The sequence below is a fragment of the Pinus tabuliformis genome, chromosome 6 (assembly GCF_031772625.1).
Source record: "Pinus tabuliformis cultivar Carrire ecotype Pingquan chromosome 6, CPIR1, whole genome shotgun sequence".
In the NCBI taxonomy this organism is placed as follows: Eukaryota; Viridiplantae; Streptophyta; class Pinopsida; order Pinales; family Pinaceae; genus Pinus; species Pinus tabuliformis.
In genome coordinates this window covers 1,862,476,622-1,862,502,968 of record NC_142292.1, presented here as the reverse complement: position 1 = coordinate 1,862,502,968, position 26,347 = coordinate 1,862,476,622, and the positions used below count along the sequence as shown (strand labels likewise).

The following is a 26,347-nucleotide window of genomic DNA, read 5'->3' as shown; positions in this document are numbered from 1 at the left end:
CTCCCTGGCAGCCTTAGCCATACACTTCATCACCCCGGACAAACCAATCATTCCCTAGTCCTTCTTGGCCAAATCAACAGTGTCCCACAACCTCATGGCATAACACACCAAATAACCCATACCCTGTACAATGGGCAAATCAACCTACCCAAGGGTCAATGTGGTACCAGAATTGACAATGCCCCACTGGATCTATTAATTAATCGATGTGAGTAATGCCTCAGTCACAGAATAAACCACCATTACAACCTCCATTTCAATTACCTCCAAACGCTCCACCTCCACTACGACCTCAGTTACATGCACAGCCAAATTTGAATCCAAATAACAAACCCCTGCAGTTTTTAGAAATTCTGGAAACTTTGGATTCTCCACCTCACTCTTTGGAATGTAACAAATTACGTTTGAGGTCTGGGAGAACCATCTTTCCAAAAGATCACTCAAAAAATCAGGAGCAACCAAAAAACGACAATCCTGCTAAGGAGCATCCTTCGACAAAACATTCTCATCCTACCGTAATCAATATTGAAGCATAATCGTCTAGTAAACCAACTAAAAAACAAGAACCCATTGAGATTACAAACATTCCTCCTTCATTCCCTAAGAGATTAGCCATAGTAAAATCACTTGTATATCCCGACTTTGATCTCTTAGGGGAATTACAAAACTTATGTATCAAAATCCCTCTCCTACAGGCTATTAGACGAATACCCATTTATGCCAAAACCATCAAAGAACTGTGTGTTAAGAATCTTGATAGGAAGCCAAAAGACTCCCCTATAGTCCATGTTTTAGAGAAACTCTCTGATCTCATTCTAAAAAAACAAATACCTATTAAATATGATGATCCTGGAAAACCTGTAGTCATTATCGAGATTTATAGATATAATTTCCCAAACACTTTAGTGGACTTTGGAGCTGCCATAAATATTATAACACTCTAAACTTGTGGAATCCTTGGAATAACTAGATTTAAACCAACTCCAACCATGTTGGAACTCGCTGACAGATCCGTAGTAAAATCGGAAGGGACCTTAGACGATATCATTGGTTTTGTATATTCCTAGGAATACACAGTGGATTTTCTGGTCCTTAATCCTAAAAATAAACTAGAAGGACACCCTTTGATATTAAGCATACCATGGCTTTCCACTGCAGACGCATACATTGGGTGTCGAACCGGAAGTATGACAATCTCTAAGGGACCGTCTATCAAGAATCTTATCTTATACCCACTCGCTAAACCCAACATGTCGACTAACGATTTTAGATGTTTCCCTCCCGAATATTAGGAAGAAAATTTACGCTCTCCTCTCACCATCGATAAAGCTCTTATCTTTAAAAGACAGACCAAGGACGATATAATTAATGGGTTTATAATCAGCGTTCCATTATTGGAAACCCAACATGTCAAATCATGAAAGTTGTGCTTGCCAACAAAGCCTAAGGAAATCCGCTAGAGGACTTGAACACTAAGCATATACCCCCATGACTTCAGTTCACAATAGCTTTCCCATTGAAATTGAGCCTAGCAAGACGTTGAATATTAACGCCAATCTTAACGACCTTCAGTATGAATTTCTAATTCAAATTCTTCAAAAATATAAACAGGGTTTTTCCTGGGAATACTCTAATATGAAGGGCATCGATCCATAGTTATGCACACGTCATATTTATATCGAGAAAGACGCTCGAGCTATTCGCCAACCTCAAAGAAGATTAAATCCACACCTCAAGGACATAGTAAAATAGGAACTTCAAAAACTTCTTGATGTTAATTTTATACATCTCTTTGATAGTCAGTAGGCTTCACCATTCGTGGTAGTCCCTAAAATTAATGCCAAATAGAGAATATGTGTCGACTATAGAGAATTAAATAAAGCGACGCAGAATGATCATTTTCCTCTTCCATTGTGGACCAAGTCCTTGACACTCTTGTCGAAAAGAAATATTTTTCTTTCCTGCAAGAGGAAAATGAGATGCAACGCAGCTAGTGCCATCCTGTCGAGACTCAGTTGACGGAGACGATATGCCAACGGGTATTCATTACAATCCACTTCCAACAAAGAGATTGCCAAAGCGCAGCCAAATCTTCAAGAACAACTATAAAGTTCTATTATTTCTACCCACACTATTAAGGGGGTCTCTATTTGCCTTGTTTAGTGTGATAGTATTCAAAAGTTGGGTTATATTAGCTGTTCTTTGATTCCAATTTATCATTTATCATAATAACATTAAGGAAATTCATTATGAAAGGTACTATCCTGAAACAATCTCATTGTTCAACTGCACGTTAAGTGTATCCGTGTATCCTTTCAACTTGATTATGCGGTTGTTTCTTTTGCTCATATGACTACCAAAATGGTAGTATCCACATGCTTCATCTTCCCCTCGCTTGTTGTTTCTTGAGAATGACATAAGCACGTTGGGTAAGATAAATATACAAGCATCTTAACTGTTCTAATAAACCTCAAAAAACAGCCATCTCGATTCAGATGGCATCTATTATAAGGTCAAAATGCAACCACAATATATCAGGTTTAGAGCTATATACCTCCTAGGTTGCACTGGCAGAGGGTGGCTTTCATTGTAGAGTCATTGTATAACGCATTGACCTCCTCCTTGATAGAATGTAATTCTAACTCGAATGTCAAACTGACCCAATTCATAGGATTCTGCTTGATGATGAATTTACAAATCAAGAACATCCTTGAATGAATGAAATAGTTGAAACTGGTTGCATGAATAAAAATTTATCATTTGGGTTAGTAGAGTTGATATGAGGCAATAAGAATCAATTGTCAGCACAATATTTGACTCTGATACTTGACCCCCCATTGATACTAAATAAAGTTTATTCAATTCAATGCAATTTTTCTTGTCCCAAGTCATGCATTTAAAATTTAAGAGGGTCTGCCTTTTTCAAAGGCCAACCTGTAGTGACAATCGGAAATCCAAAAGCTATTTGCTTTTCTGTTTATTCACATTTTATTTTATTTTGCATTTTAGTATTTACAATAACTATTAATTGGGAATTCATTGTGATTGTACTCCTGCAATAGTTCTATGTTTTGCAATTTAGACAACACTAAATATGGGAATGGTATGTTAAAAATCAACTTGAAATGCGACCAAATTTACAATGGAGAATAATGGCATGACAGCATACATGGATCAAATTGATAATCCGCATATGATGTTAATAATGTCTATACCCTTCCAATCTCCACAAATTTGTTTATCCCTCTGAGGAAGGAAAAGCAACAACTTCCTTCAATGATGTAAATCAGAACACGCATTCTATAAATTGATTTAACAATTCAAAACTCTCTCCAGAAATGCATTTGAACTCCAGTGATACAAGTGTCTCAAAATCCTCAAAAATAAAGACCACGTTGCATAAATGTACAAGGAAAATGCATCTACAAATATGAAGCACCTTAACTTCGAGGTACTAAAAACCAAAAACTAACTGAAGAAGCCGAAGCATAAATGTATCATGGTAGCTTGAATTTAACCATTTGAAGCTAATATCAAACCTTGCCAATGCTACTTTCATCTTTGGTGAAGCAATCTGATTTTTTCAATAGTGTGAACAACTGTAACTGAAGTGCACGACACCCCTTATGTTGGCCAATCCAATCCCTTTACTTTCGATTTAAAAATTTTACGTTAAAAATCAAAATGGAGCTTCCTCATGTCCTTCAAATATTAGATAACAGCTATGCCAGGGCACCAAGTGTATTGACATAATTAGATATCCATAAATATGTGGCAACAACCTTCATTGCCTTTAAACAGAAAATGAACTTATAGAAGCCTCAAATGTGAAGTATCATTGATCCTCTGAATTTGCCATCCTGTTTTAAAAGAATAGCAGACAACAGTCATGGATGTGTTGTCAATACACAGCCGATGAGTCATTGCCGGATTAGACCCAAGCAATCCCCTGATAAGGCACTTTATAGCCATCCCATGCGTGAAGATGGCTACACATTGAGTGGCTTGTTTGCTTTGTTCCTGTGACTGCCTCCAATTGCTGCCTTCTCTGGAAGAAGAATCAGTTGCAGTCTCATTATCTCCTGTAGTGACAAACTGCAGCCTGCTTTTACCAGACTTTCTTCTTCCTAATTGTTTGGATGAACCTGCATTAGAGAGTTTTGACTCCCGGAGCATTTGTTCTGCTTCTGAAACTGTCCAGAATTCCTCTGTATTGGATTTTCAGCCCTCCTCAGTACTCTACTGTTTATAAATTCAATAACACGAAACTCGACGTTGAGACTCTCCACCAGGCGCATGGAAGTCAGGCTGAGATCTGTCAATCACATTGAGCAAGTCAGGAGTGTAAATCTCTGAACGAAGGCGGCCTTCCCATTGTCCTTGACTCATCTCCATCAGTGAATCAGAGTATTCTAACTTCTCTTCTGAGATATTCAGTTCCTGCATGACTAATTAAAGAAAGATAGCATCAGAAGAAGTACAGAAAAATGAAGCTGAAATAGAGTGAAAATGAATGGAAGAAACAAAATAATCACATAAGATACAATTGCTATATGGCCCATTTAACAATGGGTTTTGTAGGGATCCATCTTATATAACATTGAAATAGTATGAGTTTAATTGCTAGGAAGTGTCACCTGAGGCATTGCAATCACAAGATGAATCAATTGGGCCATTACAGCATCATATCATCTAAAGCCTTTTTGGCACAGTAACATGATTCAAGAAATGGGGAGCTCACTTTTTTCCATTTACTACTTTATCAGCAAGTGGCCTTCCCGAAATCTATTCTAAGGTTTTGGTAAATCATATTACCTGGTATCAATAATATATTCCTTGCAGTTTGTTATCAATATAAGCTCTCAATAAAATGGGTTAATGGTATCTGTGACTACCGTTGGTGAAATTCAACCCTACCAAAGCAAAGCTTATGCATACCCAATACACCCTACCTAGAACATGGGCACCTAACAAGAGTGAGACATGAGTTTAACCCCATGCTCATCAACTTTGCTTCAAAAATCATACACGCTTGATGCATAAATCACTATTATGTATTATATAAATAGAAACAGCTTAATGAAGCTTTGTGGATTTGATTAAATGGATTGTGGACCCACTTGTAACTGTGATGTTCTAAACTCTATCCTCCAAGTGGAATTTTACCTTCCTTTATGGCCTCAAATATCTGCCTTTGTCTGGTTGTTTTCAGAGTATCTTGGATTGACCAATATGGACCGTACTTGTCTTTGTCGCCCCGCCATTCTCAGGGAGGTTCAAATGTACAAAACATGGTAAGCACATGGTAAGTAACTGTGCTGAACACCATATTGACTCAGAGGAAGCTTAAGTCAAAGTAGAGGAAGAAAAGAGTATGGTGCTGCAGTTGTTGCCAGGGATACCTTCAAAAAAATTAACAGGTTGAGAGCTCACAGCATTCAACAGGATGAGTGCATTGTAGCTGTGAAAACCAAAACCTGTGAAACTGAAGAATTGGTGGCTCCGTTCCAACTGTTGATCTTAGTTCTCTTGAAGAGCAAGTCAGGGAACTGAGAGCAACCAGAGAGCATCCTGCACATACAAGGGGCAGTAAACGAGCAGTTCTGTGGCTATTTTCCAACTGCTAGTCTCATGCCTTGGCGCTCTTGAAGGGAAAATTATAGAGCCGAGTGCAATTTGAGGGCATCCTGCACATGCAAGGGAGAGTCAAGCAGTACTTCTGTGGCAAGGTGAACCCTCAGCCAAGCACATCAGGCAGCTGATCAACAAGACCATCAGTCACCTGTTTTTGAGAGTCCCGTAATCTATTCTCTCCTGTTTTCTTATGTGTGCATTTTGCTGTGAACTTGGTTACCAGTTTGATTATCAGTTTTCATATGAATATGTTAGTAGAAACATTCCCAAGGAAATAAATGTTATTCAGTGTTCCATGAGGTTGCGTCCCCCCACTTGGGGGTCGAGTTTCCTAGCTCCCCACGCTCCGGGGACTTGGGGACGAGAGGGGGTCGTTTCTCCACGCTCCCAAAAAATAGGGTATATAAAGAAACTTGCCAGGGGTCGTTTCCTCCATTTTTGGGGTCGTTTCCGCAAAAGAGGGTCATCTGGGGTCGTGAGGGGTCGTCGGGGGTCATTTCCATTGACCAATTTCGAATTTTTTTTAATGATTTTTTTTAATGATTTTTTTTAGTGATTTTTTTAGATCATAATTTTTAAAAAATATATATTTGTTTTGACTATTTCCAGCCACAAGGGTTATGTTTTCATTGTTGAAGCCCGACACCCATCACTCTAACTTTCTAACATCGTTGCTGCTGGACGCCAACGCCATCGAAACCTGGACGCTGGACGCCATCGCTGCTGGACCTGGACGTGGATGCTGGATGCCATCGCTGCTGGACCTGGACGTGGATGCTGGATGCCATCGCTGCTGAACCTGGACGTGGACTTGGACGCTGGACGCCGTTGAAACTTGAAACCTCCGTCTCTGCTGCACGCCGTCGAAACCTCCGTCGCTGCTGCACGTCATCAAACGACAAAACCACCTCACTATCGTCGAACCGCTACTTGCCTGAGTGCCTCACGACTTTGAAGTTTCAGAGTTTGCACTTGAACTGCAGGCAGCCCAGGGACTTGGGGACTCTGAAGTTTTTTTTTCAATTGCACTTGAACTGCAGGCAGTGGCCAGCCCATCAACTTTGAAGTTGAACTGCAGCCCCCATCGACTTTACCGGGCCACAGTTTGCACAGTGAGTAACATTAACAATTTATTATTTAACATTGATGATTGCAGCTTGTCACTGCTGTTTTTTTTTTCATTTTTTTTGTAAATTGTAAATTTTTTAAATTTTTTGTGTTGACTGGGTGCCTGTAGGTTGTCACTGCGTTTCTTTTTTCATTTCTTTTGTAAATTTTCAATTTTTTTAATTTTTCAGTGTTGAAACTTGACTGTGTGCCTGTCACTGCGTTTCTTTTTTCATTTCTTTTGTAAATTTTAAATTTTTTAAATTTTTCAGTGTTGACTGTGTATTAATTTTATTTTTTTTCTTGTAAATTTCAAAAAAAAAAAAATTCAGTGTTGAATGCGCGTGTTGTTAGTATTAGTCAGCCTGTGTAATTTTTTTTATTTTATTTTTTTTCACTATGAGTATGTATCAATAATCAGTATGCACATGCCATAAAGTGTCAAGCCTAAAGGTTTTATTAAAAATAAAATTTAAATTTAAACAGTAAGCCCTTGTTGCAGGTTGCAACCTATAGGCTACAAGTTACATTCAACTTACAACTACGAGCCAGAGTTATTCTAGGAACAGTGACAGCAGCTACAGTGGTAGTGAACCACATGATGCACAAAAAGAAATTGAAAGCAATCACAGGAGGGCAAGAAATCGGAATAGGCCTTTGCATGGTGTAGATTCTGAAGGCCCACCAAGAGATCTGGAAAAATTTGCAAAGGGGACATTTAATCCTCTAAAACCGCTTCTAATCTATGTAACCAGAGTTCTGGAAAAAGATCCAAAAGTTGATGGTGGCTCACGTGATTGAGTCTGCAATATTGGTGGGCATCACTTTGTTGGCAGCTATACCAGGGTGAAGCAACACATTTTGGTTATTACAGGTAAAGGAGTCAATGTGTCCCTCAAAAAACCTAAATTCAGCGCAAAGAGAGCAACTTTGGAGGCTAGAAAGGGCAGCGACTGGAAAATGATTGTTTTCTCGCAGACACGTTGATCCATCCACAAATATTCCTCCATCCAGTGCTTCATCAAAAAAGACAAAGGTTTCTACTGGTGCATCTTGTTCTTGTGCAATGGGTACAGTGTCTGGGATGTACAATGTTCTAGATCGAGATGACACAGATAATGCAATTGGCAAATTTCTTTTTGCTAATGGAATTCCCTTCCATGTTGTTCGCTCTCCTTATTACAAGGAAATGATCCAAGCAATTGGAAGTATAGGGCCTTCATATGTACCACCCGGAGAACATAAGCTACAAACAATAATTTTAAATAGACAAGTGTCTAAAATTCATGTGCAAAAAGAGAGAATGAAACAAACATGGTTGAGGTTTGGTTGCTCTATTGTTATGGATGGATGGACTAACATCCAAAAACGCCCACTAATCAGCATCATAGTGACATCTTCAGAAGGTCCATTCTTTCTTAAAGTTGTTGACTGTTCTGGAAAGCGCAAGGATGCATCTTTCCAATTTCAGCTTCTTCAAGAAGCTATAGAGGATGTTGGGCCGGATAGTGTGGTGCAGGTTGTGACAGATGCGGCAGCAGTTTGTAGATCAATTGGATTATTGATTCAAAGCAGGTATCAACATATTTTTTAGACTCTTTGTTGTGTGCATGCACTCAATAATGCACTGCAGGACACTGGCGAGATTCAGTGGCTATCAGACTTGGTGACAGCTGCAAGAGATGTGCAGATGTTTATCTGCAACCACCACACCTCCTTGGCCATGTACAGGGCTCACACAAGGAAGGAATTCGTCAAGCCCACTGATACTAGATATGCTAGCTATTTTCTCTTATTGGAGAGGATGCTAGAGGTACAAGCACCTCTACAATCCTTGGTTGTGAGTTCAGAGTGGGGAAGGTGGTCAGAATCAAAGACAGACACGGGGAAGAAAGTCAGACTTCAGGTGTTGGACAATGATTGGTGGGCAGATTGTTCTTATTTAGTGTCATTCTTGGGCCCTATTGTGGAGGTCATTCATTACACTAATTCAGATGCTCCTAGTCTTGGAGAAATCTATGAGACCTTTGATAGCATGTTGGCTCGTGTGCAGGCTGTCATTCTTGGGCCCTATTGTGGAGGTCATTCGTTACACTAATTCAAATGCTCCTAGTCTTGGAGAAATCTATGAGACCTTTGATAGCATGTTGGGTCATGTGCAGGTAGCCATTCAGCAAAGGAGCCCTCATTAGAGTTCTATATATCCCAGATTCGACCCATCATTCAGCGTAGGTGGGATTGCATGAACACACCTTTGCACATAGCAGCGTATGCATTAAACCCAAAATGGTATGTTGAAAGACCTGAGAGGATGCCTCCTATTGGTGATCCTAAGGTAAAGAATGGCTTCCTAGATGCAATTGATGAGGAGGAGAGGGCAAAATTTCGAAGACAATTTGTTCAATTTGCATCTCTTAGTGGCCCCTTCAACACACGTTGTGCTCGAGCAAATCGCATAGATCTAGCCCAAGATGACCTGATTGGTTGGTGGAGGATGCATGGAGATGGTGCTCCAAAGCTCAAACATCTAGCTATGCATTTGTTGTCTCAGATTGCTAGTTCCTCTGAAGCAGAGAAGAATTGGTCCAATATAGCTTCATCCACTCTATCAAGAGGAACAAGCTTACCACTAAAAGAGCTGAGAAGTTAGTTGTTGTGCACAGTGCCCTATGTCTTGAGCATAGGAAGACACCTGAGTATTTGAAAGGACCAACAACACGATGGGATGTTGATCCAGAGGATGATGCACAAGTAGATATGGAGGAGAGACTTGATGAGAGACAGATGGGGTTGGTTGGTGTGCCACTTAGCATGTTTGAGAATGCAAGTGATTCAAATTTAGATGGTGATATATTCATGCAGCAGCTGGATGCAGAGACTAGCAGGGCATTACCTTGAACAAAATTATGCTCGTTTATCTTTTGATATGTTGATGTTCAACTTCTTATGTTATTCTGACTCTATAAAATTTTGACTCTTGATGTGTCAGACTTGACTATTATAATTTTATTTCAATATTCAGTATTCAATGTTCATAGTAGGAACTTGGAAGTGGAACATCAATATGGTTTAATGATTAACATAATGTATGATGTATGATGTACGATGTATGATTATATCAACGATCATGCTTTGCAGATTTTCGTTTTAAATTTGTTTCAGTTATATGATTCATCGATTTATAAATTATATTTTATATTTATAAGTTTTTAAGACCCTGACGTCCCCCCACGTTTCCTAAAAATTGGTGGGGAGCTTTTGCATAGGCCGCTCCCGCGTATCCTCACTCCCTCGCCTCCTCGTCCCAGAAACTTGGTGGAACATTGATGTTATTTCGAATCTAGAAATATGGGGGCACTCTGATAATCTGGAGCTCTAAAGATGGAAAAATCCCCATTCTCTATCAATGAAAGCCAGCCTTAAGAATACAATTGGGGCATTTGTACACTTTGTTAATATAATACTTTGTTTTTGTTAAAAAAAATCAACCACCTCCAATGTGACACTATTAGGTTTGATCCATGTTAGAAAAAAAACAGAATGAAGGATATCATGGAAATGAAAATTATTTATTTTAGTCCATCTCTGTCCCAGGTTACTAGTACCAAGCTCATTGCCCTCCTTCAAACTGCCAAAAAGCAATCTCTGGGATCTCAAAAGTTTATATTCATTTCATATTGGAGGTAAATTAAAATATTGTTTTGCACAACACTAAATATCAACACGGACTGCTAAACGATGAATGTCGAAAGTAAATGAAATCTTCCAGAGCGATAATTAGCCAATGATCACCTCCTACGGTACGTTCAGATCCAAACAAAATGAAAAAGCACCAGCTGAAATATGAAATTGAATAGCATCCCACTCCTCATGAAGTGCCAAAAACATATAGGTAGCAAGTATTTGTAGGACCGGTTGCAGTCCATACAGTTGGACTTCACTTAGCACCTTACCATGGCCTTCTTTCCAACTCAAAAACCTAGCAATCATGTCAGACCTGCAATATTAATGAATTAAAAATCGCATCCAGATAGACAATTCTCATTTGCCAACTCAACCCCTGTAACAAGCTAACAGCTTATCATGCGTAGGACTAAAATTTTCAAAATATTACATACTGACAATTACACCTCCAATACTTTTTATTACATTACCAAGTAAAGAGAATTGGATTCTGGATCTCACAACAACTCAGCCTACCATGGTTCCATTTTTCTTTTGTTCATTGAAGATAACAATGGTATATTCTATGCTTAGAGCAATTTTACTTCAACTTCTTTACTAACCCAATATCCATATCCAGTTTAACAATCACATCAACTTGATAGTAAAATGCAGATATAACATAAACAATAACAGTAGAAGACAAGCAAAGACAAGAGGACACAAGATATGGCACCATCTAGGGACAAACCCCAATGTGGGGAAACCCTTGATCAATTCTTCTTATAATTCTTCAAAAGTTCAGCACAGAGAGAGAGTACAATATACAATATTCACTTGCCCAATCACAGTGAAATCTGATCAGTCAAATAGCAGAAACAGAAAGCCCTAACCAGAAAGTCAACGTTGGTCAACATGGCATATTTTGACCTCCAAAACAACTCGGTCAAACTCGGTCAACTCGGCCTCCAACAGCAAGTCAAATCAACCCAAAAATAATGCGAAAAATTCCAGTCAAATCTGGTCAACAAAATTCAATGCAGCAGCAAGCCCTAACACAGTCAACGTTGGTCAAATAGAGGTCAAACTGCCTCGAATTTCATGCCCAGAACTGTGGCCTGCCCAAACAAAAATCCTCCACCCAAAACCGCACTCAAAACAGGTCAACACAGGTCAAATCAGCGTCCTGCAATTTCGATCAATGGCTGGAACAAAAAACCCTTCTCTTCTTCGCACGTGTCGAGAGTTGCCTCTGAAATTCGTACACAATTAATGAAGGACAGAAAAGAATGTGAGTGAGTGAAGTGTCTAAATGAGGAGAAGGCACCTTGAATTTATATGCAAACGTTGAGGATGAATAGACGTGACTATTGGGCTTATGAGCCTACATTAGTTTGTTGGCCGACCTTAACAATTTGTCCATAATCAAAATAAATTCATAATTCCATTTGTACATGTTAGAATGGGATGATCTTTAGATCAATTCTACACCTCTCGGAGAGAGAAATCCAATAAAAATATTAGTTGCCTCATATGAGCTGTCCAAGGTGAAATTTGGCCCTAGTTGCCAAATTTAATACTCCCTCTCAACTAGGGAGAACTTCACTTGCCAAATTATCTAACAATCTGTACCATCCTTGTCTCTGCTTTGCTCTGTTGAACTATGAAGAAAGAAGAAATGACCGCGAATGTATCATACCATTCTCCACTGACCCGAAGTCAGTCTCCAATAATATAGAGTGTGTCATACACTCTTAACTGACCCGAAGTCAGTTTCATTGATCCCTGCTCAATATCAACATCCTAGCATAGGGAGTATGGTAGTACACGATGCACATCCAACGGTAGTACTATGGTCCCTATCCTCATTTCCCTACTCATTGGCCAAATGAGAGGTACTTCCCATGAGTCCTGGACTGCATGGGTAGGATGTGCCAGCAAGAGAACGTGAACCAGTCATCCTGCTCATATGCCATAAGAGAAGGTGAACCACTTATCCTATGCATATGTCACCATGGATTATCACAGGGGAAGGTGAACCACTCACCCTGTACATCACGCACCATTAGGGTAAGGTGAACCACTCACCCTATGGTCGCTCATCGCTCCAAGAAGTACCCCAAGCCCCCCGAAGCTCCCAGAGCTCAACATCCATCTCATACAGGACCCTCATAAGAGAGTCTCTCCACGACTCCAAGTCGTTCACAGAAGGTTAATAATTTGACCTTCCCCAGGGGCTTTGAAAGAATATCGACGACCTAATCATGAGTCCCAATGTGTTGGAGCCTTATTGCTCCACGTTGTACCATGTATCAATAGAAAAGTAACATTTCCAACTCCCTTCACGGGATAGGTGGCATTGTTTCCAAAGATAATTTCCAAATTTGTACCCTTTTCAATCAGATTTGAAAGAGTTTCCTTATACCCAGTGAAGTGCCTTGAGGCACCACTACCAATCAACCAATTTCCCAAAGTGTTTGGAGGAGATGCAGTAGAAAGGGCAGATATAAGATAGAATTCTTTTTGCTTGTTATCAACAACATTAGATTCATCATACCTGATGTTTCTTGATCTCTTGGGAGGGCAACCATTTCCTTGATGAGAAGCGAGAGCATTCCTTTTTCCTTGGTTGTTGAATCTGCCATTCCTTTGATTGTTGTAGCCCCTGAAATTGTTGTTGTTGTGGTTGTCATCATCATGAGGTGTGTTGTCGCACAGAATGTCTAGGCACCGCGACAACGGCTCAGATTGAGGGTTGTCACACTGATCCCCAATCACTCCGATTGAGTTGTCTCTCAATAGCAGACTAAGGGGGATAGACCCTCTGGAAATGGAAAAAGGAAAGATTAGTTGGGAACCAACCAACCTGGGAGACACAGTTAAGTAACCAATACTTGCTTTAGATTGCGCATGATTTTAAGGATTCAAAATTATTTGAAAAAAGTGATACCAGTGTCTTGTGGAGTCAACTATCTTTGCGAAGAAAATAAAGTTCAAGTAAAGGATGGGAAACTGTTGTTCAAAAGACTCCACTGTCTCATATGCAAATGTAAAATGAAAACTATGTGAAATGTAAGAACTTGGTTAATTTTAGTTAAATGAGAACCTAAAATTATTTCTGAAATATGTCTTAAATGTTACTTAACTTAAGGCGCAGAAAGGTGGTGATCTAAATGTGAAAGCAAGTACTTATACCAGCACTGCAAAATGTGAAATCTGCACATATAATTACTGAAATGCACAATGCACTGAAATGTAAAATGTTGAAATAAAACACCTTTAAATTCAAAAATTCATTTGTATGAAATATTCAATCAAAATCATTAGATGCATAAGTAAAACTAAATTAGAATGACTTGCATAAGCATGTAAAAACAAATGAACTTCAGAAATTAAACTAAATGTTTTAAACTCAGATCATATTAATGAAATATCAGTTTAGTAATCTGCTCTTACATCAAATGTTAAAGCCAACAATATATTCTAAAACAGCAGTCTTGTAACCATGCAATATTCAGAAATTTCTATGCATAACAGCAAAAAAATTTAAATGACAAACTAGTAACTACAATTCAGAAAATTTCTGAGCTTAATTATATATGATCTATTAATGTATTTGATCTAAAAACTCAGAAATATACTACCAAACAACAGTAAAACAATTTTCAGAAATCTGTTTGCAAAAGTTACTGAAACTAACTTCTATTTCAGCAATTATACAGTAGTAAAAATGTACATTAAATCTGCGACTAAATTCAGAAAAATTCTGAGTTTAAATCTTTCTGATCTATTGATGTATTTGATCTAAAAACTCAGAAAATTACTAAAAAACAGTGAAATAATATTTAGAAAATAGCATGCAAAAGTTTTGAAAGTAATTATATTTCTGAAATGTAATTCAGTGAAATATCCAAATTAATTTGCTGCTAAATTTCAAATAACTAAAATTTTATGCCAGTATTAATCTTGCTTTCAATTAGATCAATGAAAGAGGTAAGGGTTTAGAGGATGTGCCCTAGTCAGCGCCTTGGGACTTGAAGACACTTGAAAATGGGTTGCCCAAGTCATTGTGCCAAACTCAAAAAAATTGAAAAAATTTTAATTTTAGGAAAAATTTAGTGAGAAAATTATGGTGAAGAAGGCTGCAAAGATGAGAGGCCTGAAGGTGGAATGATAGAAGCCGAGAATGAGGCTGGAGATGACCAGCGTTGGGCCTCAAGGCCCTAAAAAAAAATTGCCCACGATCCTTCTGAAATTTTTTCTCAACCTACAAACAAAATGGAGATGCACGCCGGAGCTTAGATTTCTCTCCGGAATCCACAAAAATCACCGGCAATTTTCAGATTTGTTACTGCACAAACAAAAGATAAAAAAAACCCCAAAGCACGTATATACAAAAATATGAAATACCCAAAACCCCAATGAATTAAAAAATTTGATAACAATAATATTCTACAAATCTGACGATTTTGCACTCGTGGTTCTGCGCCCTGGGAGCTTCTGCCCTGCAACCCTGCGGCCCTGGGCCCTCTACCTTTCTCCTCTGCGCCCTTTGTCCCTACGCACATCTGAGCCTGTGCTGTGCACTGTGTGGCTCGTTTGCTACTGGGAGGTGGCCCATAAGCTAGGGTTCGCCTCCATGGAGGTCCCGGGCTTGCCCCAGGCAGGCCCCCTCCCCCGCCTTCATCTGTCGACACCTTCAATCGGCTCTTGACCGGTTTGCCACAGAAGAAAAAGAGTGAAGTAGCCAAGTTTGTTAAGAGGCTCGAGGATATTCCTGAAATCTCCCTGCCGCAAGAGACCCTGATCCAAGTCGCCCTGTCCTTGGCTGAGCGTGCCCTCGTTGGCCAGTTCACCGGACTATGGCCATCTCTTAAGTCCACTGAGATCTAAGTCAACAAGAACTGGGCACCATTGGTCAAGAATAGCGTCACATCTTATATTTTGGGACGAGGGTTTTTCCTCTTCGAATTTACCTCTAAGGACAACAAGGATCTGATCTTCCAGAATGGCCCCTATTTCATGGGCCCCCAAGGTCTTTATCTCAACAAATGGACGTCGGATTTCAACCATGGTATCAACGTTCCCACGGCTGTCCCAGCTTGGGTCAGGCTTCCAAACCTCCCAGTTCATTGTTGGAACTGGGACTCATTGAAGCACATCGGCAACGCCCTTGGATCGGGCAAACAGCAAAGACCAATATCACTGTGCCTGAATCTGCGGAGAAGTAGACCTAGAGGTGGGACTTCCAGAAGCCATCAAAATCAACGTAGGAAGCTGGACTCATGTGCAGAAGCTAGATTATGAGCAGTTGCCCTTCAAATGCCGAAAATGCCATGTCTACGGTCACTTCGCCAAAGGATGTCCATCCAATGCTGAGCCAGATAAGGGTAAGGAAGAGGGCTGGAACCAGGTCAAGCGTGCCAAGACTTCCCACAAAACCCACAAGCACGGTGGTCCAAATGGAAAAGGCCCCCAGCAGGCCCCTGCTCAGCAACCCCCTCCCAGAATGGAGCAAGAAAATAAATTTGCCCCCCTAAACTCGCAAATAGAGGAAACACAGGAAGCAGACACCCAAAAATCAACCCCACTCGCAAAAGGTACCCCCTCTTCTCCCAAGGGGGCAAGTCTTGCTGAGAGCTCCAAAGGAAACACTGTAGAAATCGAGGAAGTGGAGCAAGAATCTGAAGGCTCGGAGGAAGAAGGTGAAATAGGAGAATCCCAAGCTTCGATAAGGAGATCCACAAGAGGTCGCAAAACAAATCGAGAAAAAAGAGAGCAGGAAACTTTCAAAGATAAGCTACAAGGCAACCAGCCAACTCTTGAGAAGCTATTAGCGTCAAAACCAAAGATGGCGAGAAACCAGCCCCAAGGCTCCAAGGGAGCCAACCAGAAACATAAATGATGAAGATCGTCTCCTGGAACTGTAGAGGTATGGGGAGCAGAATCAAAGAAGAAGCTATCAGAAGTTTAATAAGGAAAGAAGCTCCTAACATACTCCTCATTCAGGATACCAAACTGGAGGACTCTGCCTTCCTTCATGCAAGTAAAAAACTCTAGAATAAATGCGAGGCGAAAGCAATCTCAGCCCGAGGGGCTTCCGGTGGGTTGGGCACTCTCTGGAATGCTAGCAAATTCTCAGTCATTTCTGAGACCCTCAACTCTCATTGACTGTTTTTAAAACTGCAACATTTAGACTCAAAAGAGATTTTTAGTCTCTTCAACGTGTATGTCCTTGTGAACGCTGGGGAAAAAAGGCTTGTTGGGAATCCATAAGAAACCAAGCAAACCTTGTGAACTTGGAGAATACCATCATTGTCGGCGATCTAAATCTCACTCTTCTTTCAACAGATAAGAGAGGAGGCAGCATTGTTCGCGATCCGGCAAGGGAATGGGCGGAGGATCTTATGCAAGACTAGGACCTACTGGACATCAAGCCAATCTCTGGTAAGTACACTTGGACTAATAAAAGAGTTGGCCTTGGCCACATCGCTGCTAGGCTGGACAGATTCTTTCTTCAAAGCTCTTTTCTTCTGCTTGGTTTAGAGGCTAGAGTCCATATTCTCCCATGCAGCACTTCTGATCATAAACCCATCAAGCTTGAGCTCTTGGCCCAGCTTGATCATGGGCCTATTCCCTTCAGATTTAGCCCGCTCTGGGCTAAGGAATCTGATTTCATGCAAATAGTTAAGGACATTTGGTTACAGCGGATCAAAGGCTCCCCCTTTTTTGTCTGGGAGGAGAAGCTCAAAAGAGTGAAAAGGGCTTTGAAAAGTTGGGCCAAATCTCTGCCCAATCCAGCCAATGAAAGAAAAAAAATTCAATGCACACTGGATAACCATCATCTCCAGGCTGAAAAAGCTGACATCACAAAAGAGATTCTAGATAAAAAAGCCCAACTCTAGCAAAACTATCACAAGGCCTATCTAGCTGAGGGAGAATACTGGAGGCTTAAGTCACACAGTCTTTGGCTTAAATCAGGGGACAGGGATTCCTCCTTTTTCCACAAGCAAGCTCAGGCAAGGAAATGCACCAATTCCACCTCCGAAATCAAAAGATGGTACTACCATTCATAAGGATATTGTAAACATCAAAAAAGCAGCCTCCCTTCACTTTAAAAGCCTGTATAGTGAAGATATAGATCTGGACCAAAACTCTGATATGATAGACATGGTCCCCTCCTTGATTATTGCTGAAATGAACCACTCCTTGAAGCTAAAGTCACCGAGAACGAAGTCAAGGATGCCCTCTTTGCCATGGACCCAGACAAAGCCCCTGGGCCGGACGGATTCTCAGCCAAATTCCTCCAAATCTGCTGGTCGATTGTGGAAAAAGATCTCTTCAAAATGGTTCTAAAGTCCCAAGCTTGCCAGAAAATCAGTGGCAGCACGAACTCCGCTTTTCTTGCTCTCATCCCCAAAGAGAAAGGAGCCAACTCCTTCAACAGGTTTCGCCCGATCTCGCTTTGTAATATTGGATACAAATTGATTACCAAAGTAATCGCTAATAGATTGAAGCTCATCCTCCCCAAAATCATTCCGGAAAGCCAAGGAGGCTTCATTCAAGGTAGATAGATTGTGGACAATTTCATTCTGGTCCAAGAGGCAATCCACTCAAGTCTGAGTCACAATGAAAAAGGTATGGTTGTCAAACTTGATTTAGCAAATGCATTTAATCGAGTTAGGCATAGTTTTATGTTAAAAGTCTTACATAAGCTTGGATTCGGTGCGAACTTTATACACTGGATTCGGGCTTGCATCTCGGAGCCTTGGATTGCCCCGTTAGTAAATGGTAGAGCTGCTGATTTTTTCAAAGCCACGAGAGGCCTCAGGCAGGGGTGCCCTCTCTCACCCCTACTATTTGTTCTTCAAGCCTCAGTCCTCAGTTTTTATTTAGACAAGAAAATGATGGATCAAGAAATCGCTGGGCTCTGCATAGCAAGAGGCGTTAAAAACATCAATCATGCCCTCTTTGATGATGACACCTTGTTGTTGGGAGCTGCTTTTGTGCTCATGGCTTCCAGATTTAAAGGAGCTCTGGATGAGTTTTGTAGGGTCTCGGGAAGCATACTAAACAATGGCAAATGCCACATCTATTGTTGGAATACATCACCCAGATTGCTTAACTCCATTTCCAGATGCTTTGGTTTCGCTGCCTCCTCAACCTGGACTTCCTTCAAGTACTTGGGTCTCCCTGTTTTTCTCAAAAGAGCCTACAGCAAACACTGGCTCCTCCAATTGGAAAAATTCAAGAATAAGTTGCTTGCCTGGGGCTTTTCCTAGCTCAACATTGCTAGTAAGTCTGTACTCATCAAATCTGTTCTTAACAACCTTCCCTTATTTCAGTTTTCTGTCCTTCTTGCTCCCACTAGAATACTCAGAAAAATGGAGGAGACCATTCGAAAAAAGTTTTGGAAGGGGGGCAAGCAGAATGAGAAAAAGATACCGCTAGTCAACTGGGAATCCATCTCCAAACCGCTGTTGGAAGGAGGTTTGAATTTCAAAAATCTTTGCAATCATAATATTGCAATGGGTGCTAAATTAATTTGGAGAATCATTACACCTAATCCAGCCTGGGCACAATTAGTGCTATGGAGAAAATATTTCAAAGGCCAGCACTCTCGCTACCTAGATCATCCTCTGCCGCATTCAAATTTGCCTTTTCTGAAGCTCTATATCAAAGCCTGCCCTCTCATCGATGCTCACGCCTACTGGGTTCCCGGTAATGGCAAAAGGATCAATCTATGGACAGATAGGATGATGAACAATGATCCGTTGGGAGACTGCTACTCACTCCAAGCGCTGCGCAGATGGATGAACGAGGCTGGTTTGCGCTCTCTGTGGGACATTTTCATATGGCATGGTCCTCGTTGGGCTGGTTGGAATCTTCAAACTCCCCCAGAGTTGCTTATGGAGCGCGATGTCCTGTTATCCAAGCTCCACGGTTCGGCTCCAACGTTGGCTCGAAAACGTGACTCAAGAGGTTGGGGTGCACAGGCTGGTGGCTACACCGTAGCTCTTGGCTACGCCAAGCTGTGTAAGCGCCCTCACGTGGCCACGAACCCAGCGCCGTGGAAGGGGATATGGCATTATCCTTCCTTGCCAAAGATCGACTACTTCAGCTGGCTGCTTTGCCACTCCAAAATTTTGACTGATGAAAATCTTCAAAAGTGAGGTTTCCATGGCCCTTCAAGGTGCAGCCTATGTAAGGAAAATCAATGAAGCGTAATTCATCTTATCCTTGAATGCACTTTCACAATGCAAATTTGGTCCGCGCTGTTGGGAACTTTGAGCTCCAACTTCGCACTGCCATCCTCCATTTATGATCTATTCGCTAATTGGCTGCAAAGGTACCCTGGTCCCCCACCAAAAAACAAGATTATCAACGCTGCTTGGTCTACTCTCCCTAAAATAATCTGTTGGCAGGTTTGGCTTGAGCAAAATTAAAGGATCTTCAGAAACTATGATCAGGATGCCAAGCTTGTGGTAGTTAAGATAAAATGCCAGTTAAAAGAGTGTCTGAGAGAGCATAAAGACGATTCAAGTTTAAGCCAGCAAGACATAAAATTGGGGCTCTTCTCTCGATCTTCAGTTCCAAAAAGTTGCAAATAGTATCTCCCTCCCAAAGATTGGCAAATAAAGGCTACAACGAAAGAGTTCCAAGGCTGGATTACAAATCATCCGAGACATACTCTATTTTTTGATGGGGCTGCAAAGGGCAACCCTGGAAGAGCTGGCGTTGGAGGTGTCATATTGAACCCAGATGGCATAAGGATCCACAATTTCGCCTGGGGTTTGGGCATCGCTTCCAGCTTTCAAGCTGAGGCTTTGGCCCTTTTCCAAGGTCTCAAGCTTCTGAAAGCGCTGAACATTAGGGAGCCTAATGTATTTGGGGATTCTCAGGTTATTATTAACACTATGGTGACTCATTCTAAGCCTTCGGACCTAAGGCTTGCAAGGCTGATCTTCAGAATAACAGATCTTGGAGATTCATTTCAGAAATTGAATTTCTACCACGTGTTGAGAGCTAACAACAAGGAGGCGGACATAGAAGCCAACAAAGCAACCCCTCTTATGGCTGGAGCTCTGCTCAGAGGTGGAGATGAAACATGAAATCCAATTCCTTAATTTAGTGAGCTATCATGTTTTATTGCCTATTGTTAAATCAGTTTGTATGTACCCACAAGCTTGGGAAAATCACTGAAATTGAACACATAGTAGCAACTAAAAAGAGATGTGATCTAAGCATAAATGCCATGGCCTTTCATAGTTGTGTGGCACTCGTGGAATTAGGCTCACCTTTTGTAATCTGAATTTTGGCATTGAGGCCAAGTATCTAATAATATCCATTAATCGTTTCTATAAAAAAAAATATATTCTACAAATCTGCAAATCAAAGCCCTTTATTAGCCAGATTTAAACAAATTTTTGCACAATATTTAGAAATTTGTTTGAAATTTTAAGGAGGCACAAGCCCAAGAAAAACCCTGCAAGTAAAATATTCTATAAAATGACTTCAGAAATTAAAAAGATAGTGGGCTCTTTTAAATTCTGTAAATTGAGAGTCAGTCGGTCAAGCTGAAAACTTCTCCAAACGCCCAAATTCTAAATGATAACTTTTGCACACTTAAATTTGTTTGTTAAATTAATAAAGATTTAAAAATGGATCATAAAATTATCAAGAAATAGAGATACCTGCTACTTCTATCAAATTAAAATGATATTCTAAAAAACCCATAAATTTGTGCAAGATACCTGTACACAGATCAATCCTCAAAGGCTATTAACCAGCAAATGCAAATAAAAGCAGCAAAGTATTAAGAACAATATTACCACATAAATCTGAAAAAAGAACACCACAATCTGAAACCCCAAAGTCTTTGTGTTTTACTAACCAAAAAAAGATTACAATAGCTTTCTTAGAGCAAGTACACGATTCAAAAATCGGATGCAAATAATGGAGAGAGGCCTCTCATTTATAGGAAAATTTTCCAACGACTAGTTGGCTTGATCCCCATCAAAGCAATCTCAACCATTGATGAAAATTAGATGATCTTTTAATCATCACCATTGAAATAAAGTTACTTTTTGAATAAATTCGAATTTCACTTTTAATTTCCTTTTAATTAACTCAAAAATAATTATTTTTAAGTTAATTACCACAAAAAGTTGACTTTGACTTAACTATTATGGCCCAAGGATTCAAAATATCTTTAAATTTTCAATATTCCCTTAGTCGAGCACCTTCAAAAATTAAAAACTTTAAAACCCACGAATCTTAAACGCTGGAGAATTTAATTTTTCCTAATTAAATTTTTAGCTTTAGCATTTTAATTTATTTTAGCCATAAATTTTAATTAATTGACTCATGAGGGGATTATTAATTTTTCCAACCCTCTAATATTTAGCCATGGTGTCTCACTATGATAGACCATGCACTAAATATTTTTTATATGAAATATTACATTTCTAAGCCATGAAGCGGGAACACCCATTCGTTATAGACCCTCAATAATTACCCATTTCTGCGACACAAAATATGGTCTAGTAGATTAAGCGACTTGTAATAAAATAATCTAACCAAATAGTTAGAATTATTCCCAAATCACTTTTACAGAGACTCGATAAAGAACACTAGGACTTATTTAAAATCCCGATGACAAGATCCACCGTAGCTTTGGGGTGAGGCTGGAGGGAAAAACTTTGTCGGTCATCCGTGTTTAGAAACACACATGAATCGGTGAGACTAAAAACCTCCTAAGATAGAAATCATCATCACAAAAATAAATTTACCTAGGTTGTTACATACATTTGTATTACTTGGATCATTTACATTACAAAATGCAGAATGGGTTTACAAAACTTCAGTGTACATATAGATGATAATGATGAATCTGTGGATCATCTGAATGCTCGGACACGATGGAAATCCATGCGCGAAAGGGTAGTTAACATAGAGTGTTCAACAAGGTGTATCCCTTCTATTAAGACACTCCCTACCATAGTGACCAAAGTTGTTGCAAATGAAGCATCTTCCCTTCCTTCCATTTTGAAACCCGACCTTCCTTGACATTGCTTCTTTGAACCTGCATTCTTCTTTTTAGCATGAGCGGAGAATGCAGTAGGATCATTCATATTTGAAGGCATATCTAGTTCCATCATCCTTGTTTCTTCTTGAGAACATCTAATCAGCAATTCTTTAAAACTTGGAATCCTATCATTGTCAAGAAATAGTAGTGTTGAACATGTGCCATTCACGAGGGAGTCCTCCAAGGGCAATGAGAGTAAGCTCCCCATCAGCAATAGCTTTTCCAATCGAAAGAAGATCATTTTTTATCTCAGTAATCCTCATGAAGTAGAATTGAATATCTTCATTTCTTCCTTTCTTTATATCCTTTAGCTTGTTCTTGAGGAAAAGAATTTGGTTTGCATTGCTAGATTTGAACATGCCAACCAACCTATCATATATCTCCTTTGATGTATTCAAACCGAAGATGTTAGCAACTAAATACTTATGAATAGAATCCCTGATGATCTTCTTGGCTTTGACTTCAACTTTCTTATACTTTGTCTTAGCAACAGCCGGTGCATTCGAAGGAGGTTCTGAAATCTTTCCCTACACATAATCCATAACATCTTGCTCTTCTAATGTCAAATCAAGAGGCATCTTCCATGCATGATAATCAAACTTATCATGAAGCTTATCATCAAACTTGAAGTAGGATGTGGAGGCCATTGAATCTTGTCTTTGATTAGTGATTGCTTCTCTTAGTGATTACTCTTCTCACTCTTGCTTGGGCTTTTTCTTCACCTTAGCTCAGATACCATGTTAATTTTAGATAGCAATGGTATGTTCTATGCTTAGAGCAATTTTACTTCAACTTCTTTATTAACCCAATATCAATATCCAGTTTAGCAATCACATCAACTTGATAGTAAAATGCAGATAGAACATAAACAATAACAGTGGAAGACAAGCAAAGACAAGAGGACACAAGATATGGCACCACCTAGGGACAAACCCCAATGTGGGGAAACCCTTGATCAATTCTTCTTATAAGTCTTCAAAAGTTCAGCACAGAGAGAGAGTACAATATACAATATTCACTTGCCCAATCACAGTGAAATTTGATCAATCAAACAGCAGAAACAGAAAGCCCTAACCAGAAAGTCAACGCTGGTCAACATGGCATATTTTGACATCCAAAACAACTCAATCAACTTGGCCTCCAACAGCAAGTCAAATCAACCCAAAAATAGTGCGAAAAAATCCAGTCAAATCTGGTCAACAAAATTCAATGCAGCAGCAAGCCCTAGCACAGTCAATGCTGGTCAAATAGAGGTCAAACTGCCTCGAATTTCATGCCCAGAACTGCGGCCTGCCCAAACAGAAATCCTCCACCCAAAACCGCACTCAAAGTAGGTCAGCGCAAGTCAAATCAGCGTCCTGCAATTTCGGTCAATGGCTGGAACAAAAAACCCTTCTCTTCTTCGCACGTGTCGAGAGTTGCCTCTGAAATTCGTACACAATCAATGAAGGACAGAGAAGAATGTGAGTGAGTGAAGTGTCTAAATGAAGAGGAGGCACCTTGAATTTATATGCAAACGTTGAGGATGAATAGACGTGACTATTGGGCTTATGAGCCTACATTAGTTTGTTGGCCGACCTTGACAATTTGTCCATAATCAAAATAAATTCATAATTCCATTTGTACATGTTAGAATGGGATGATCTTTAGATCAATTCTACACCTCTCGGAGAGAGGAATCCAATAAAAATATTAGTTGCCTCATATGAGTTGTCCAAGCTGAAATTTGGCCCTAGTTGCCAAATTTAACACTCCCTCTCAACTAGGGAGAACTTCACTTGCCAAATTATCTAACAATCTATACCATCCTTGTCTCTGCTTTGCTCTGTTGAACTATGAAGAAAGAAGAAATGACCGAGAATGTATCATACCATTCTCCACTGACCCGAAGTCAGTCTCCAATAATATAAAGTGTGTCATACATTCTTAACTGACCCGAAGTAAGTTTCATTGATCCCCGATCAATATCAACATCCTAGCATAGGGAGTACGGTAGTACACGATGCATCCAACGGTAGTACTATGGTCCCTATCCTCATTTCCCTACTCATTGGCCAGATGAGAGGTACTTCCCATGAGTCCCGGACTGCATGGGTAGGATGTGCCAGCAAGAGAACGTGAACCAGTCATCCTGCTCATATGCCATAGGAGAAGGTGAACCACTCATCCTATGCATATGTCACCATGGGTTATCACAGGGGAAGGTGAACCACTCACCCTATACATCACGCACCATTAGGGTAGGGTGAACCATTCACCCTATGGTCGCTCATCGCTCCAAGAAATACCCCAAGCCCCCCGAAGCTCCCAGAGCTCAACATCCATCTCATACAAGACCCTCATAAAAGAGTCTCTCCATGACTCCAAGTCGTTCACAAAAGGTTAATAATTTGACCTTCCCCAGGGGCTTTGTAAGAATATCGACGACCTAATCATGAGTCCCAATGTGTTGGAGCCTTATTGCTCCACGTTGTACCATATCTCGGATAAAGTGGTACCTGGTATAAATAGAAAAGTAACATTCCCAAATCCCTTCACGGGATAGGTGGCATTGTTTCCAAGGATAATTTCCAAATTTGTACCCTTTTCAATCAGATTTGAAAGAGTTTCCTTATACCCAGTGAAGTGCCTTGAGGCACCACTATCAATCAACCAATTTCCCAAAGTGTCTAGAGGAGATGCAATAGAAAGAGCAGATATAAGATAGAATTCTTTTTGCTTGTTATCAACAACATTAGATTCATCATACCTGGTGTTTCTTGATCTCTTGGGAGGGCGACCATTTCCTTGATGAGAAGCGGGAGCAATCCTTTTTCCTTGGTTGTTGAATCTGCCATTCCTTTGATTGTTGTAGCCCCTGAAATTGTTGTTGTTGTGGTTGTCATCATCATGAGGTGCGTTGTCGCACAGAATGTCTAAGCACCGCGACAATGCCTCAAATTGAGGGTTGTCACACTGATCCCCAATCACTCTGATTGAGTTGTCTCCCAATAGCAGACTAAGGGGGGTAGACCCTATGGAAATGGAAAAAGAAAAGATTAGTTGGGAACCAACCAACCTAGGAGACACAGTTAAGCAACCAATACTTGTTTTAGATTGCGCAAGATTTTAAGGATTCAAAATGATTTGATAAAAGTGATACCAGTGTCTTGTGAAGTCAACTATCTTGCGAAGAAAATAAAATTCAAGTAAAGGATGGGAAACTGCTGCTGAAAAGACTCGACTGTCTCATATCCAAATGCAAAATGAAAACTATGTGAAATGTTAAAACTTGGTTAATTTTAGTTAAATGAGAACCTAAAATTATTTCTGAAATATGTCTTAAATGTTACTTAACTTAAGGCTCAGAAAGGTGGTGATCTAAATGTGAAAACAAGTACTTATACCAGCACTGCAAAATGTGAAATATACACATATAATTACTGAAATGCACAATGCACTGAAATGTAAAATGTTGAAATAAAACACCTTTAAATTGAAAAATTCATTTGTATGAAATATTCAATCAAGATCATTAGATGCATAAGTAAAACTAGATTAGTCCTACTTGCATAAGCATGTAAAAACAAATGAACTTCAGAAATTAAACTAAATGTTTTAAACTCAGATCACATTAATGAAATATCAGTCTAGTAATCTGCTCTTACATCAAATGTTAAAGCCAACAATATATTCTAAAACAGCAGAATTGTAGCCATGCAATATTCAAAAATTTCTATGTATAACAGCAAAAAAATTTAAATGACAAACTGGTAACTACAATTCAGAAAATTTCTGAGCTTAATTATATTTGATTTATTAATGTATTTGATTTAAAAACTCAGAAATATACTACCAAATAGCAGTAAAACAATT

The 26,347-nt window shown here is 39.8% G+C and overlaps 1 pseudogene across 1 annotated transcript in view; it reads right to left on the bottom strand.

Moving 5' to 3' along the window:
* Positions 1 to 3,277: 3,277 nt before the first annotated feature.
* LOC149266524 (uncharacterized) overlaps positions 3,278 to 26,347 on the bottom strand; it is a 39,274-nt pseudogene continuing 16,204 nt past the window's right edge. The window contains exons 2-3 of the transcript XR_016255154.1: positions 4,270 to 4,440; positions 3,278 to 4,218 (exon numbers count right to left, since the gene is read on the bottom strand). The product of XR_016255154.1 is annotated as an uncharacterized LOC149266524 (transcript). The remainder of the gene's footprint in view (positions 4,219 to 4,269; positions 4,441 to 26,347) is intronic.